General features: G+C 38.9%; 1 protein-coding gene across 3 annotated transcripts in view; it reads left to right on the top strand.

Moving 5' to 3' along the window:
• Positions 1-18,492, top strand: part of PTPN4 (protein tyrosine phosphatase non-receptor type 4) — a 193,787-nt gene that overhangs the window by 61,650 nt on the left and 113,645 nt on the right. The window lies entirely within an intron of this gene.

Raw genomic sequence — 18,492 nt, 5'->3', positions numbered from 1 at the left:
AATATTTATACGGAAGGAAATACTCTACAGCTTAGACAAATGGGAGGCTGAAGAAATTGTTCTCTCAGTCTTTTACAAATCTCTTTTTAAGGCTACATTATTAGAATAGTTATGGAAAATACAAATACCATTTATGAGAAAAGTAGCATTTTTCTTTCTCACCCTCTAGTTCCTGCTCAGTTGAGATCTAGTTCTCTGAGTGAATAGATAATAAGAAGCGAAAATGAAATGTTAAATGCTGTTACTCATTTTCTTGGTATCCTGTACTGACTTTGTGTTTCCAAAAGTGAGTTGTAGTAAATTATGAGGATGATATGGATGAAAACAAACCAACACGTAGTCTCTATAAAAATATATAGTCTTGACCTGAGCTAAAATTAAACTTTTCCTCATACTTGGATGCCTTCCCCAGATCACTTGAGCTTTTACAAGGAACTAGAATAATACTGTTATTTCTTGGTGTATAAACTCATGTAAAAATGGAAGTGAGTAGAAATATCTATATTACAGCCTTCCCTGGAAAGTGAAGTTGTGAGCCAGGCAAATACGTGAAAGGTGTCTGTTACACCTTACTATGTGTGACACTGAGAGAAAAAAAGGGATAGTTCTTTAGGTTATCTTGCTAAACCTCATAGGTCAGACCCACTAGCCTTTGGCTTGACTGAGATTGACAGGAGAACAAGTCTGCAAAATGGAAGATACTGACTACTCACCACCGTAGTCATTACCATGGGTAAGGAGACCATGATTCCTGAGGAGGTATTCCAGAAGGACTAATACTAAGTTCATATCTGCCACAAGAGATAAAATTCTGTTGCATAAAGTTGTACACAAGAAAACATTTCTGTACATAATTTCACTAGGATGAATATGGAGAAGTAGAGGTATTTTGAGCTAGGTCAGTTTTTTTGCTGTCCCCTACTTTTTGTTACTTTGCGTTTTCTATCTTGAACATTTCTTTCTCAATAAATGAAGTTTATTCCCAGGTCCAAGTATCCAAACCAATTCTTCCAGAGAAGTTAAAATCATAGAATTTTAAAGACCCAAAAGAGGCTTTAGAGATTATCTTGTCTAACACCCTTATGTTTCATGAGCCATTACCCAGTCCAAGGAGATGAAACTCAAGCTACTTCCTGGAACTAATGAAACTAGAATCTAAGTCTCCTAATTCCCTGTTCCAATCTTTTCTACTGCACCAGAATCAGTATTTTAAAATATTCAGAAGAATCTGTGAGATCAAATTGTGTTCCAAGGAAAGACCTCTAGGGCACAAATCTAGTAAATAGTGTCTCATTTCTAGTTGTCATTGTAAAATTATATTAAAGCTTTAAGAATAATCAGTGAACTGCAGGGATGGGATGCCATTACTCAAAAGAGAATGGAATAAGAGTAATATGAAACTTTTATTTTGGATTTGTTAATCAGCCAAATGTTTCATGAATTACAATATCATTTAATTCTTATAATACTCTCATGATGAAAGTGTCATTAAATTTCTTTAAAAGATGAAAAATTGAAGGTTGTAAAAGTCAGTTTGTCTGAAGACACATTGGTTAGTTAAGTAGCTGAAATTATTTGACTTCAGATCTGGCTTCAGAGCCTCTGCTGTCTCAGCCGTACAGTATTGCTTCCCATATAGAGGTACATAATTTACTCCAAAAATAAATGAACTAAGCAGAAGAGGTAACACAGATTACCATCAGTGATCAAAAGGAATTTGGTTAGAGTCTGCAAGAATTAATTCTCTTCTATTTTTAGTTCAGAGTTTTTAATCTTAAAACTTACCTATATTATTTATACATGTTTTTATATATATATATATATATATATATATATATATATATATATTATGGATAGTTTTACAGGATTAGGGCTAATATGACCTTAGGTTATAGACATTGAAATTAATTTAATCGAATTTACGGTTGATCAACCAAAAAAGTACTTGGCTTTTCTTTCTTTCTTTTTTTTTTTTTTAATTCTTTTATTCAAATTTTAGGATGACTTTGGTTTTTTTTTTTTTAACTTTTAATTAATGAATATAAATTTCCAAAGCACAGCTTATGGATTACAATGGCTTTCCCCCTCCATAACTTCCCTCCCACCCGCAACTCTGCCCTTTCCTGCTCCCTCTCCCCTTCCATTCACAAGATTCATTTTCAGTTCTCTTTATATACAGAAGATCAGTTTAGTATATATTGAGTAAAGATTTCAACAGTTTGCACCCACATAGAAACACAAAGTGAAAAATACTGTTTGAGTACTAGTTATAGCATTAAATCCCAATGTACAGCACATTAAGGACAGAGATCCTACATGAGGAGTAAGTACACAGTGACTCCTGTTCTTGACTTAACAATTTGACACTCTTGTTTATGGCATCAGTAATCACCCTAGGCTCTTGTCATGAGTTGCCAAGGCTTTGGAAGCCTTTTGAGTTCACCAACTCTGATCATATTTGGACAAGGTCGTAGTCAAAGTGGAAGTTCTCTCCTCCCTTCAGAGAAAGGTACCTCCTTCTTTGATGACCTGTTCTTTCCACTGGGATCTCACTCACAGAGATCTTTCATTTAGGTGGTTTTTTTTTGTTTTTTGTTTTTTTTGTTTTGTTTTGTTTTTTTGTTTTTTTTGCCAGAGTGTCAAGGCTTTCCATGCCTAAAATACTCTCATGGGCTTTTCAGCCAGATCCGAATGCCTTAAGGGCTGATTCTGAGGCCAGAGTGCTATTTAGGACATCTGCCATTCTATGAGTCTGCTGTGTATCCCGCTTCCCATGTTGGATCATTTTCTCCCTTTTTTATTCTATGAGTTAGTATTAGCAGACACTAGTCTTGTTTATGTGATCCGTTTGACTCTAAGTCCTATCATTATGATCAATTGTGAAGAGAAATTGATCACTTGGACTAGTGAGATGGCGTTGGTACATGCCACCTTGATGGGATTGTATTGGAATCCCCTGGTATGTTTCTAACTCTACCATTTGGGGCAAGTCAGCTTCAGCATGTCCCAAATTGTACATCTTTTCCCTCTCTTATTCCCACTCTTATATTTAACAGGGATCATTTTTTCAGTTAAGTATCAACACTTAAGAATAATTGTGTATTAATTACAGAATTCAACCAATAGTATTAAGTAGAACAAGCAAAAAAAATACTAAGAGGGATAAAGTATTAAGTTGTTCATGAACAGTCAGGGCAGGTGCTGATCAAGTCACCATTTCTCATAGTGTCCATTTCACTTCAACAGGTTTTCTTTTTGGTGCACAGTTAGTTGTCACCAATCAGGGAGAACATATGATATTTGTCCCTCTGGGACTGGCTTATTTCACTCAGCATGATGTTTTCCAGATTCCTCCATTTTGTTGCAAATGATCGGATTTCATTGTTTTTGACTGCTGTATAGTATTCTGTAGAATACATATCCCATAATTTCTTTATCCAGTCTACTGTTGATGGGCATTTAGGTTGATTCCAGGTCTTAGCTATTGTGAATTGAGCTGCAATAAACATTAATGTGCAGATGGCTTTTTTATTTGCAAATTTAATTTCCTTTGGGTAAATTCCAAGGAGTGGGATGGCTGGCTTGAATGGTAGGGTTATATTCAGGTTTCTGAGGAATCTCCAGACTGACTTCCATAGTGGCTTTACCAGTTTGCCTTCCCACCAACAGTGGATTAGTGTCCCTTTTTCCCCACAACCTCGCCAGCATCTGTTGTTGGTAGATTTCCGAATGTGAGCCATTCTAACTGGGGTGAGGTAAAACCTCATTGTGGTTTTGATTTGCATTTCCTTGATTGCTAGTGATCCTGAACATTTTTTCATGTGCCTGTTGGCCATTTGGATTTCCTCTTTTGAAAAATGTCTATTGAGGTCCTTGGCCCATCTCTTAAGTGGGTTGTTAGTTTTGTTGTTGTGGAGTTTCTTGATTTCTTTGTAGATTCTGGTTATTAATCCTTTATCTGTAGCATAGTTTGCAAATATTTTTTCCCATTCTGTCGGTTGCCTCTTCACTCGTCTAACTGTTTCTGTTGCAGTACAGAAACTTCTCAATTTGATGCAATCAAAATAGTTGATTTTAGCTTTGACTACCTGCGCCTCTCGGGTCTTTTCCAGGAAGTCTTTGCCTGTGCCTATATCTTGCAGGGTTTCTCCAATGTTCTCTAATAATTTGATGGTGTCAGGTCGTAGATTTAGATCTTTAATCCATGCTGAGTGGATTTTTGTGTAAGGTGTAATGTAGGGGTCTTGCTTCATGCTTCTGCACGTGGTAATCCAGTTTTCCCAGCACAATTTATTGAATAGACTGTCCTTGCTCCAGGAATTGGTTTTAGATCCTTGATCAAATATAAGTTGGCTATAGATTTTTGGGTTGATTTCTGGTGTTTCTATTCTATTCCATTGTTCTATCCATCTGTTTCTGTACCAGTACCATGCTGTTTTGATTACAACTGCCCTGTAGTATGTCCTGAAATCTGGTATTGTGATGCCTCCGGCTTTGTTTTTGTTGTACAACATTGCTTTAGCTATTCGAGGTCTCCTGCATCTCCATATGAATTTCAGCGTCATTTTTTCTAGATATGAGAAGAATGTCTTTGGTATCTTGATTGGTATCGCATTGAATCTATAAATTGATTTTGGGAGAATGGACATTTTGATGATGTTGATTCTTCCAGTCCATGAGCATGGAAGATTTTTCCATTTTTTGGTATCCTCTTCTGTTTCTTTCTTTAAGATTTTGTAATTCTCATCGTAGAGATCTTTAACGTCCTTGGTTAAGTTTATTCCAAGGTATTTGATTGTTTTTGTAGCTATTGTGAATGGGATTGATCTTAGCAGTTCTTTCTCAGCCATGGCACTGCCTGTGTATACAAAGGCTGTTAATTTTTGTGGATTAATTTTATATCCTGCTACTTTGCCAAACTCTTCTATGAGTTCCAACAGTCTCTTAGTAGAGTTCTTTGGATCCTCTAAATAAAGAATCCTATCGTCTGCAAAGAGGAATAGCTTGACTTCTTCCTTCCCAATTTGTATCCCTTTAATTTCTTTTTCTTGCCTGTGGCTCTGGCTAAGACTTCCAGAACTATGTTGAATAGCAGTGGTGAGAGTGGGCATCCCTGTCTGGTACCAGATCTCAGTGGAAATGCTTCCAACTTTTCCCCCATTCAATAGGATGCTGGCCATGGGTTTTTCATAAATTGCTTTGATTATATTGAGGAATGTTTCTACTATACCCAATTTGCTTAGAGTTTTCATCATGAAAGGGTGTTGAATTTTATTGAATGCTTTCTCTGCATCTATTGAGATAATCATATGGTTTTTCTTCTGCAGTTTGTTGATGTGGTGTATCACATTGATTTTTTTTTTTTTTTTTTTTTGACAGGCAGAGTGGACAGTGAGAGAGAGAGACAGAAAGAAAGGTCTTCCTTTTTGCCATTGGTTCACCCTCCAATGGCCGCCGCGGTTGGCTTGCTGTGGCCAGCGCACCGCGCTGATCCGATGGCAGGAGCCAGGTGCTCATCCTGGTCTCCCATAGGGTGCAGGGCCCAAGCACTTGGGCCATCCTCCACTGCACTCCCGGGCCACAGCAGAGAGCTGGCCTGGAAGAGGGGCAACCGGGACAGGATCAGTGCCCCAACCTGGACTAGAACCCGGTGTGCCGGCGCCGCAAGGCGGAGGATTAGCCTAGTGAGCCGCGGCGCCGGCCTCACATTGATTGATTTGCGAACCTTGAACCATCCCTGCATACCAGGGATAAATCCCACTTGGTCTGGGTGGATGATTTTTCTGATGTGTTGTTGTATTCTATTGGCCAGAATTTTATTGAGGACTTTTGCATCTATGTTCATCAGGGATATTGGTCTGTAATTCTCTTTCAATGCTGCATCTTTCTATGGCTTAGGAATTAACGTGATGCAGGCTTCATAGAAAGCATTTGGGAGGATTCCCTCTTTTTTGATTGTTCTGAATAGTTTGAGAAGAAATGGAGTTAGTTCTTTAAATGTCTGATAGAATTCAGCAGTGGGGCTGGCGCCCTGGCTCAATAGGCTAATCTTCCGCCTAGCGGCGCCGGCACCCCAGGTTCTAGTCCCGGTCGGGGCACCGATCCTGTCCCGGTTGCCCCTCTTCCAGGCCAGCTCTCTGCTGTGGCCAGGGAGTGCAGTGGAGGATGGCCCAAGTCCTTGGGCCCTGCACCGCATGGGAGACCAGGAGAAGCACCTGGCTCCTGCCATCGGAACAGCGCGGTGCGCCGGCCGCAGTGCGCCTACCACGGCGGCCATTGGAGGGTGAACCAACGGCAAAAGGAAGACCTTTCTCTCTGTCTCTCTCTCACTATCCACTCTGCCTGTCCAAAAAAAAAAAAAAAAAGAATTCAGCAGTGAATCCATCTGGTTCTGGGCTTTTCTTTGTTGGGAGGGCCTTTATTACTGTTTCAATTTCTGTCTCAGTTATGGGTCTATTTAGGTTTTCTATGTCTTCAAGATTCAATTTAGGTAGAATGCATATGTCCAGGAATTTATCCATTTCTGATAGATTTCCCTGTTTGCTGGCATACAAGTCCTTGTAGTAATTTCTGATGATTCTTTTTATTTCTGTGGTGTCTGTTGTTACGTGTCCTTTTTCATCTCTGATTTTATTGATTTGGGTCTTTTTTTATTTAGTTGAGCCAATGGTGTGTCAATTTTATTCATTTTTTCAAAAAACCAGCTCCTCGTTTGGCTAATTTTTTTTGGATTCAATCCTGTTGATTTCTTCTCTGATTTTAATTATTTCTCTTCTCCTTCTAGATTTGGGTCTAGTTTGCTGCAGTTTTTCTAGATCCTTGACATGCGTTGAAAGCTCATTTATTTGGTGCCTTTCCAATTTCTTGATGTAGGCACCTATTGCTATAAACTTTCCTCTCAACACTGCTTCTGCCATATCCCATAAGTTTTGATATGTTGTGTTGTTATCCTGATTTACTTCCAGAAAGTTTTTGATTTCTCTTTTGATTTTTTTCTATGACCCAGTGTTCATTCAGGAGCATGTTGTGCAGTCTCCATGTGTTTGCATACTCTCTAGGGATTCCTGAGTTGCTAATTTCCACTTTCATTCCACTGTGGTCTGAGAAGCTGCATGGTATGATTCTAATTCTTTTAAATTTGCTGAGACTTGCTTTATGGCCTAGTATGTGGTCAATCCTAGAGAAGGTTCCATGCACTGCTGAGAAGAATGTAAAATCTTTAGATGTAGGATTGAAAGTTCTGTAGATATCTGTTAGATCCATTTGTGTAATAGTGTTGATTAAATCTGCTGTTTCCGTGTTGATCTTCTGTCTGGTTGATCTATTTGTGAGTGTGGAGTATTGAAGTTCCACAGTACTATTGTATTGGAATCTAAGTCTCCCTCTAAGTCCCGTAACATACCTTTTAAATAAACCGGTGCCCTGTAATTAGGTGCATATACATTTATAATAGTTACATCTTCCTGTTGAATTGAATCCTAATCATTATTTAGTGTCCCTCTTTGTCTTTCTTAACAGTTTTTATGTTAAAGTTCATTTTGTCTGATATTAATATGGCTACATCTGCTTTTTTTTCATTTCTGTTGGCATGGAATATCTTTTTCCAGCCTTTCACTTTCAGACTGCATGCATCTTTGTTGGAAAGATGTGTTTCTTGTAGGCAGCAAATAGATGGGTTTTGTTCCTTAATCCATTCAGCCAGTCTGTGCCTTTTAACTGGAGAATTAAGTCCATTAACGTTCAATGTGACTATTGATAAGTAGTGACTTTGCCCTGCCATTTTCCCAAAGATATTTTCTAGTATATGTTTTAAGCTTCCTATGATCTTTTACTGGTAGGTTTTCTTCCTTTACCATCTTTCATACTGATGGCCGTGTTTCTGTGTGTAGAACATCTTTAAGCGTTTTTTGCAGGGCTGGATGAGTTGCGACAAATTCTTTCAATTTCTGTTTGCTATGAAAGGTCTTTGTTTCACCTTCATTCACAAATGAGAGCTTTGCAGGATATAATATTCTGGGCTGACAGTTTTTCTCTCTTAGTACCTGGGCTATATCTCGCCATTCCCTTCTAGCTTGTAGGGTTTCTGATGAGAAGTCTGCTGTGAGTCTAATTGGAGATCCTCTGAGAGTAATCTGACGTTTCTCTCTTGCACATTTTAGGATCTTTTCTTTATGTTTCTCTGTAGTGAGTTTGATTACAACATGTCGTGGTGAGGATCTCTTTTGGTCATGTTTATTAGGGGTTCTATGAGCTTCCTGTACTAAGATGCCTCTGTGCTTCTCCAAACCTGGGAAATTTTCTGCTAGTATCTCACTAAAAAGGCCTTCTAATGCTTTTCCCTGTCCATGTCTTCAGGAACTCCTAGAACCTGAATGTTGGGTTTTATAATAGTATCCTGTAGATTCCCGACAATATTTTTTAGACTTCTAATTTCCTCTTCTTTTCTTTGGTTTGCCTGTTTCCTTTCCTGTTCTCTCTCTTCTAAGTCTGATATTCTCTCTTCTGCTTCACTCATTCTGTTTTTATGGCTCTCTAATGTGTTTGTCATTTGATCTATTGAATTCTTCATTTCATTATGATTTCTCATCACTATCACAGTTTCATGTTCTACTAGTTGCTTCATTTCATTTTGATTCCTCCTTAATATTTCATTTTCATGAGAGAGATTTTCTATCCTGTCAAGTAAGGATTTCTGTAGTTCAAGAATTTGTTTTTGAGAACTTCTTAATGTTCTTATTAATTTTTTGAGATCCGCTTCTTGCATTTCTTCTACCTCGTCATCTTCATAATCTTGAATTGGGGTATCTTTATCATTTGGGGGCATCATAGTGTCTTCCTTGTTCTTGTTACCTCGGTTTCTGCATTTGTTTGGCATATTGGAGATATTTAGTTTCTTCACTGTGGTGTTTATTCTCGTTATACTATGACTCTAGATTAAGTGGACTGTCTGCTTTTGATGGATCTGTAGAGGCTGTGATGGGTGTGACCAGAGAGATTTGTTTGGTTCTTCAGGGTTAAGGGTGTGCCAAAGGTGACTCACACAGTTTGTTCTCTCTCTTGCTCGCTCACTCTCTCTTTTTTTTTTCTTTTTTTCTTTCTTTTTTTTTTTTTTTTTTTACTCAGAAGGGAAGTAATTCCGCACAACTGAGTGAAATTGAAGGTAGTTGATGTATGACATCTGGCCCCTGTGGGTATTCGTCTGCTCTACCGCAAGGACCACACAAAGGGTCTATGCAGCCCTCAGTGTGGTCTCAAATATGTCCAAAATGGCGCCTGCTGTTTGTCTTGCTCGGCTTTGTAAGGTGCATGGAGAGAGAGGCTAGTGTCTGTGCCAGTTCCCCTTATTCGTTTTTTTTTCTCTCCTCCAGTCAGCCTGGTGAACTTTCCTCTGCGGGGCTTCAAGCCTTGTTCCCTCTAGGCTCTTTCTGCCTTTCCCCACCAATGACTGGGGTTACCGAGGTTTTTGTCTCACCTCTCCTTCCAGCACTGGCGTGCAGACTCCGCAGCTTGGCTTCCGCAGCTTTGCTTCCGTGGCTTGGCTTCTGAGCCTCAGCTCCTGCGCCTGGGCTTCCACGCCAGGCGTCCTTGCTCTCCCCGTAGGTCCTCCGTGTCACATCCACTAGATCCGGAAGAGTTTCCTCTAATTTTTTCCCGAGCCTTTTCCTGAGACTACAGTAATTCCACTTTTATTAAACTGTCTTTTCCTGGACTATCCGTGCGTTCCCTCACTATTCTGCCATCTTGGCTCCTCCCTAGCTTTTCTTTTTGTCTCATGAGTAAGAAATACAGAATCAGAGCTAACCTCTTGTGTCTTTAGAAACTCATGGTATTCAGTTTTAGTGGCATAAACAGCATTACTGAAAAGCTTTGATGTTCTGAAATTTCTCATTCTTTCATTTAAAATCACACCTTTTAGCATAGTGTTGTATAATGGTAATGTCCAATAAATGTTATGTAAAATGAGTGAGGAAAATAATGAATAATATAGTTATAATTCACATGCATGATTTATTTAATTTTATACGCATTTAAAGTTGGTTATTTCCTAGTGAGCTTTATTCCATCATATTATTTATCAAAGTCTTCAGATAGTATTATTCCTGTACATTTCCTCCTCCTCCCCTCAAATCAAAGTACAGTGCTCTACACTAGGACAAACAGTTGATTGTCAGTTACTATTGGCTTGATCTTTCTATGAGTTACTTTTTCAAATAGTTTGCAGTTTTTTGGTTGTGAGGTTTTAATGGATTGTTCTTCTTTCCATTTCTCCTAACCTTGTGATTTTCAAACTTGAGCCTGCATGGGAATCACCTGGAAGGCTTCTTAAAATACAGATTTCTAGACTCTACATCCAGAGTTTCTGTTTCAGAAAGTCCCGAGTGGATCTGAAGAATTTGCCTTTTCAACAAGTTCCCTGTAATGCTAATGCTGCAAGTCCAAGCAAATGCATTTTAAAAATAATGCTCTAACCTAGCAGACTGTTAACTAAGACTACTGAAGTATGACATAATTCATTTGGAATAGTTTGATTTATCCTTTGAAGATTTCTTTTACGTAACTCAGAGTTCTTGAATTATTCTATTAGGTTTGAGAAAATATAGGAGAAGTCACATAGAGGATGATCATCACTTCAGTAAGCCATGTTTTAGTGCAACATGGTTTCTAAAATTCTTGCTTTTATTTCATGTATGCCAATATGTCTCTTTTACAATCCTTTCATCTGTTTCTACTGCAGTGCCTAATTAAGGCAGTTATTACCTGTTGCATAAACCTCTTGGTAGCCCACTAAATACTGTTTGTCTGCTTTGGTCTCTTTCAACCCTGTTGTATTTTGGAGCAAGAATGTCAAAGGGACATGGAGAAAAGTGTTTCCAGAAAGCAGCAGCAGCATATTGGAAGATACGGAGTAATGGGACAGGAATGCCATGTTAGAGGGACTGAAAACAAGTTATAATACTGCTGGGATATATTGCAAGACGAGGGAGAAGAGTTATCCCATAAAGAGATTATATTTAACTAAGGATTTATTTATACATCTGAGATTTTTTGACATGTAATTCTGGTTATGCTGTAGCCAGAGGCTAATAATGTTGCGAACTGGAGGTTGTTGGGAAATTGTTGAAACAAGTTACTAGAAAAAGTTATGATAGGTTGTTAGAGCAGGAAGAGTGAAGTAAAGCAAGTGAGTTAGAGATAATTAGAATATAAAATTGACAGGCCTTGTTGATTTGAAAGTAGTATTGTTGGGGCCGACACTGTAGCATAGTGGGTAAAGCTGCTGCCTGCCATGATGGCATCCCATATGGGCGGGCGCCAGTTCAAGTCCCAGCTTCTCCACTTCCAATCCAGCTCTCTGCTATGGCCTGGGAAAGCAGTAGAAGATGGCCCAAGTGCTTGGGCCCCTGCACCTGTGTGGGAACCCAGAAGAAGCTCCTGGCTCCTGGCTTCAGATCCACCCAGCTCCGGCTGTTGGAGCCATTTGGGGAATAAACCAGTGAATGGAAGACTTCTCTGTTACTCTCTCTCTGTTACTCTTTAAAGTAAAATAAATAAATCTTTAAAAAAGTATTGTTGATTTTTTTTTCTTTTTCAGTTGTTTATAGAAGTACAGTTGACTCTGTATATTGACTTTGTATTCTATAAATTTCTAAAACTCACTTATTAATTGTAGTAGCTTTTTGTAAATTTTATAGTACTTACTACATAATCATGTAAAAAATGATACGATGTCATTTTCATACACATGGTATATTATGTTGATTCTCAAATTTTAAGCCAACATTATATTCCTAGGTTAAACCCTAGGATATATAATTGTTCATGTGTTAACATTGTATTCTCAGACTTTGCTAAATGCACATAAGTTTTAGAATGGTTTTTCACTAATTCTTGAAGATTTTCTCTGTAAATTATTGTGTCCTTTTTAAATAGAGAGTTTTACTTCTTTCTTTCTAGTCTATGTCTTCCCCCTACCCAATATCACATTGGCTGAGACCACTAGGACAATGATATATGGAAGCAGATTTTCTTACCTTATTGCCTATTTTAGGAGGAAAATATTCACCAGCAAATATACTATTAGCTGTAGGGTCCCCTACCCTGCAATGTCAATGTAACCGAGCATACAATTTTTTTTAAAATTTATTTATTTGAGAGGTAGGGTTATAGACAGTGAGAGGGAAACAGAGAGAAAGGTTTTTTTGTTTTTGTTTTTGTTTTTTTTTTTTTGACAGGCAGAGTGGATAGTGAGAGAGAGACAGAGAGAAAGGTCTTCCTTTTTGCTGTTGGTTCACCCTCCAATGGCCACTGCGGCCGGCGCATCGCGCTGATCCGAAGCCAGGAGCCAGGTGCTTCTCCTGGTCTCCCATGCAGGTGCAGGGCCCAAGCACTTGGGCCATCCTCCACTGCCTTCCCAGGCCATAGCAGAGAGCTGGCCTGGAAGAGGGGCAACCGGGATAGAATCTGGCGCCCCATCCGGGACTAGAACCTGGTGTGCTGGCGCCGCAAGGCAGAGGATTAGCCTGTTAAGCCACGGCACCGGCCGAGAGAAAGGTCTTTCATCCACTGGTTCACTTCCCAAAAGGCCACGACAGCCAGAGCTGAGGCGATCCGAAGCCAGGAGCCAGGAGTTTCTTCCAGGTCTCCCATGTGAGTGCAGGGGTCCAAGCACTTGGGCCATCTTCCACTGCTTTCCCAGGCCAGAGCAGAGAGCTAGATCAGAAGAGGAGCAACTGGGACTAGAATCGGCGCCCATATGGGATTCCTGCACTGCAGGTGGAGGATTAACCTACTGTACCACAGCACCAGCTCCACTGAGGCATAATTTACATAGAATAAAATTCAACACCCATTCATAATGACAACACAATAGGACAAGAAAGAAACCTCTTCATTATGATATAGAATATCTACTAAATATATACAGAAGCATCATGGAAATGCTATGTGCAACCACAACGAAATGTCACCACACATCCATTAGAATAGTCAAAATAAAAAATTCTTTCAGCAGTAGAAGATGGACCAAGTGCTTAGGCCCCTGCAGCCACATGGAAGACTTGAAAGAAGTTCCTGGCTCCTGGCTTCAGATTGGCCCAGCTCTGGTCATTGTGGCCATTTAGGGAGTGAACCAGTGGATGGAAGAGCTCTCTCTTCCTCTCCCGCTCCCACTCCTTTCCCTACCCCTACCCGTACCCCTGCCCCTACCCCTACCCCTACCCCTCTAACTCTGCCTTTCCAATAAATAAATTAAAAAAAATTTTTTTCAATTCCAAGTGTTAGCAAGGGTCTGAAACAACTGATAATTGCTTGTAGCAATAACACAACCATTTTGAAAAATAGTGTGGCAGTTTCTTGTAAAATAAAATATTGATTTAATATATATCATCCATCTATCCCACTTTTAGCTGTTTGTCCTAAAGAAATGAAAACATGTTATATGAAATCTTTTTTTCTTTGTTTTTAATATTTACTTATTTGAAAGCGTTACAGAGAGGGAGAGACAAAGATCTTCCATCTTCTGGTTCACTCTCCAGTTGGCTACAACAGCCAATGCTGGGCCAGATCGAAGCCAGGAGTTTCATCCAGATCTCCCATGTGGGTGGCAGGGGCCCAAACACTTGAGCAATCTTCTGCTGCTTTTCCCAGGCAATAGACAGGGAGTCAGGACATGAACCAGTCAGTGCCTATATGAGATGCGAGAATTATAGGCAGTGGCTTTACTCAGTATGCCACTATGTGGCACCTGTTATATGAAGTCTAGTACACAAATGTTTATAGTACCTCTGTTTATGGTAGCCCAAATGTGAATTAACATTAATGACCATCAGTAAGGAAGCGGATAAAAAACAATTGCTGTATAGCTGTATAGTGGAACACTGTATGATTACTTTTGTATTCAGTTCTAACACAAACAAACCTGGGGCTTGGGGAACATATAAAAAGGGACACAGGGAACATTTTAGGATGATTGAAATATCTTGTCTGTGATGGTGGTAGTTTCTTGACTGTACACATTTGTCATAGCATAGACTGAATATTGGAAATGCATGTAGTTAACCTGGCTCCACCCACAATCCATATTCTCTTCTCCTTTGGCAGAGCAGCTTCTCTACTCATTTCTTTAAAGTTCCAGCTGTTTTTTGTTTGGTTTTGTTTTGTTTTTTAGTTAGATCTTGCATTCTTCCTGTGCATGCCCATTTCAGCTGTCAGCTAGAATTGAATGCAGATTTTAAAGCTAATCCTCCCCACTGTGTTCTTCCTTTCAGGATTTCTTCTTCTATTTCTTTTCTTTTCTTTTGCGTTCTGTCAGTCCTGAACTCTGCTGACAACTCAAGTCAATAAGATCCTTGTGTAGGATTTGAGCTTCCAAAACTCCAAATGTATAATTCTCACCCATTGTAACTGTTCTAATTTTTGAGGGTAGACTTTCCTTCTATCTGTGCCTGCATCTGTTTGCTCTTCACTGTCAAGTAATACACAAACACATTCATACACAGAATAAAATGAACACAGCAGATAAGAAATTTATGGGTTTCTTTGAAGATTGTATCTTGACAAGAATTGATAGAAAAACCAAATGAGGAAAACTTACCAAAAAAGTGTAGAAGAGTACAATAGAGATGTGATAGTTTTCAGGGTGTTACAATATGACTATCAGTGATTAACTTGATAAATTATTTGTGACAACTAGATTACTGAGCCTCTTCTTCCACTCTCCAGTTGAACAAAGGACACACATACGGTTCCCCCTGTAATAAAGCTGCTTGTGTGTTGTGGAAATGCCGGGAGATGGGAGAGAGGAGAGCTCATATAATTTTTATATATATATATATATATATATATATATATATATATATACACACACATATATATATACACATATATATGTATATGTATAATGTGTTATATGTATATGTATATATGTATAATATTTTATATATATGTATTATAACCATTTAATTATAGGTTGAGCATCCTAATCCAAAAATCCAAGATCTGAAACCTTTTGAAATGATGCCACAAGTAGAAAATTTCACACATGGAGCACACATTTGGCCTTGCAGTTAAGACAGTGTCCTTTATCAGAGTACCTGGGTTTGATTCCTGGCTTTGGCAACTGACACCAGTTTCCTGCCGGTGCAGGAAGAGAGCTGGAATGACTCAAGTAATTGGGTTCCTACCACCCATGTGGGAAACCTGGATTTGTTCCCCACCTCTGCTCTGACACAGCCCTGGCTGTTATAGGCATTTGGGGAATAAACCAGCCAATGGGAGCATGATCCTTTCCTCTTAGCTCCTTCTATCTGTCTCTTTCTCTCTGTCTCTATGTCTCACAATTAAATAAAAATGAATTTTAAAAAAAGAGTAGAAAGTATCACACCTGACCTCTTGTGATGGGTTGCAGCCTAAATACACATGCTCTAAAAGTTGAAATTACCTTCATACTACGTATATGAGATGCATTTGAAATATAAATGAATTTCATGTTTAGACTTGGGCCCTGTCCCCAAGATATGTCATTATGTAATGCAAATATTCCAAAATCTGAAACACTGCTGGTCTCAAAACATTTCAGATAGTTGATACTCAACCTGTATATGCCTCAAAAGTTCAAATAATCATTTGGAAAACTATTAGAACTAGTAACACTTAAAGTTCAATGAACATTTTTCAGTACCTAGTTATATTTACAATTTAGGAAGCGTAGCCCAACAAAATAGCAAATTAATTTTTAAAAAAATCCATTTCACATCTGGAAATAAACTGAAGCAGGAATTTCAAGAACAGTATGAAAAAAATATAGAATTACAGGAAGATATGATAGAAGCCATGAATAAATAGAGACATTTCACATTCATGATAAGAATGACTCAAAGTTAGATCTCAGTACTACAGTTTCACTGGTAAATTCAATGCAATTGCTAATTCCAATCTGAACTTATTTTGGGGGGAGGAGTGAGTAGATTGGACGACATGATTGCCAAGTTTATCTTGCTAGAAATAGTTATTTAAAATGTAAGCAGCTTGTTTCATACATACAGAAATATAGTATGATAATATAGTACTTAAAATAATTGATAGTAAGATGGACATAAACCAGTGGGGTAGAAGAAACAACCCAAGAATAGATTTTTACCTATCTGAAAATGTCATTAATTTATGTATTTTCAATAAATATTTATTTGAAAGGTAAACTTACAGCATGGGGGAGATGGAAAGGTCTTCCATCCACTAGTTCTCTTCCCAGATACCCACAATAGCTGGAGCTGGCCAATCTGAAGTCAAGAGCCAGGAGCTTCTTCTGTGTCTCCCATGTGGGTGCAGGAGCCCAAGGACTTGGGCCATCCTCTACTGCTATCCCAGGCCATAGTAGAGAGCTGGATCAGAAGAGGAGCAGCCAGGACTAGAACTGGCATCCATATAGGATGCCAGCGCCTCAGACGGCAGCTTAGCCTACTACACCACAGCACCAGCCCAGAAAATGTCATTTATTGCAATGGTGGCATTTAAGTCAGGAAAGTTGTTTGAACAGTTGGCTGAAACTGGAAAATTACATTTACATTCATAATTGATACCATGTGTAAAGACAAATTCCAATGCAAATTTAAATATGAAGCAGTACTATAAAAAGTCTGGAAATTTTAAAAAATATTGCTTTGTTACAATCATCCTGGGCAACTGTTGTTGCCTAAATTTATAAAGGAAAAGCTCATGGATTTTAGTGCATAACAGTTACAATATACAATGAGAGATACCTTAAAGAAAGTTGAAAGACAAGCTTCCAGCTGAAGGGAAATACTGAATAACATGTATAACAAATTGATAAAATCTAGACTATGAAAAAGAGCTTCTATAAACCATAAATGAAAGGTAATTCAACTGAAAATAGAGAAGCCATGAACAGAAAAGTATGCATTAATGAGAAGCATGTGACAGGATGTTGTTTATCCTCACTAGTAAATGAGAGATGTGCCAAATAAAATTACAATGAGATAGCATTGTTATTTGCATATTGGATTAGCAAAAATCTTAAAGATTTCACAATACCTATTTCTGGCAAGGGTTCAGGGAAAAATGCAATCTCAGACCACTTGGTGAGAATGTAAAGTAACAAAGTCTTTTGGAAGGCAAATGGCAGCGTGTATCAGTATTTAAAAAATTCTCCTGTGTGTAAGAATTTCTCTTGCAGCATCACATGAAATTGGAGGTAGTAATGGAAAAAACTGATATACTCATTCATAAGGGAATAGTTGAATAAAGTTGCCACATAAAGGCAAACTGTACATTTATCAGAAAAGTTAAAGGGGGCAGCATTATGGCACTGCAGATTTGGCCCTTCTTGGGAAGCCCACATCTCTTTTCTGAATGCTCAGTTTGAGTTCCAGCAATTCTACTTCTAGTCCTGCTAATGTGCTCGAGAGCCACAGATGATGGCTCAAGTGCTTATTTTCCTGGGTGGAGTTCTCAGCTTCTGGTTTTGGTCTGGCCTAGCTCCAGCTGTTGTGAGCATTTAGGGAGTAAACCAGAGATTGAGATTTTCTCTCTCTAAGGGGTACCGGTCCTGTCCCAGTTGCCCCTCTTCCAGGCCAGCTCTCTGCTATGGCCCGGGAGTGCAGTGGAGGATGGCCCAAGTGCTTGGGCCCTGCGCCCCATGGGAGACCAGGATAAGCACCTGGCTCCTGCCATCGGATCAGCGTGGTGCGCCAGTCGCAGCGCGCCGGCCGCAGCGGCCATTGGAGGGTGAACCAATGGCAAAAGGAAGACCTTTCTCTCTGTCTCTCTCTCTCTCTCTCACTGTCCACTCTGCCTGTCAAAAATGAAAAAATAAATAAATTTAAAAAATTAAAAAAATATTTTCTCTCTCCACTCCCTACCCCTGTTTGTGTGTGCACGTGCGCGCGTACACGTGTGTCTCCCTCTCCTCTCTTTGTCAATCTCTTTCATATCTTTTTTAAAAGGTTGAAGTATTTGTGTTAACATAGGAAGATCCCAAAACACGTTAGTCAAAAGTGAATAAAGATAATCAAAATGAAATAAACCATGTCCAGTGAGAACACTGATATATGTGTACACACACACAAACACACACACATAATTTCAAAGTTCTTACGTGCTTGTGTCCCACAGCATTACAAGGCATACATGCAACTGTAAACAGTGGTAACCTCTGAGGAAGAGAGGGTAGGATTGGGAGACCCAAGATGAAAGACTTTGGTGTTCTTTGCTGTTTGTGTATGTTTGTATGTATGTGTATCATCTGAATATTGTACACTGATACTGTTTTTAGGTATTTTCAGAATGATTTTGTTAAAGAAAACAAAGGGTAAATGACCTTTCATCCAAATTTGGCTATACTTCAAATCATGTGGGAAACTTTAAAAAATTTATCAGTACTCTGTGCCTAGAGATTCATGGTTTATTGGTCTATTCAGACCTAAGTCTTCTAGGAAAAGATCCTGTGAATCTGATACTGACCTTCATTCACAACTG

Source organism: Lepus europaeus, chromosome 1 (genome assembly GCF_033115175.1).
Source record: "Lepus europaeus isolate LE1 chromosome 1, mLepTim1.pri, whole genome shotgun sequence".
Lineage (NCBI taxonomy): Eukaryota > Metazoa > Chordata > Mammalia > Lagomorpha > Leporidae > Lepus > Lepus europaeus.
Note: the sequence above shows the minus strand (reverse complement) of the source record. Positions and strands in the feature narration are given on the sequence as shown.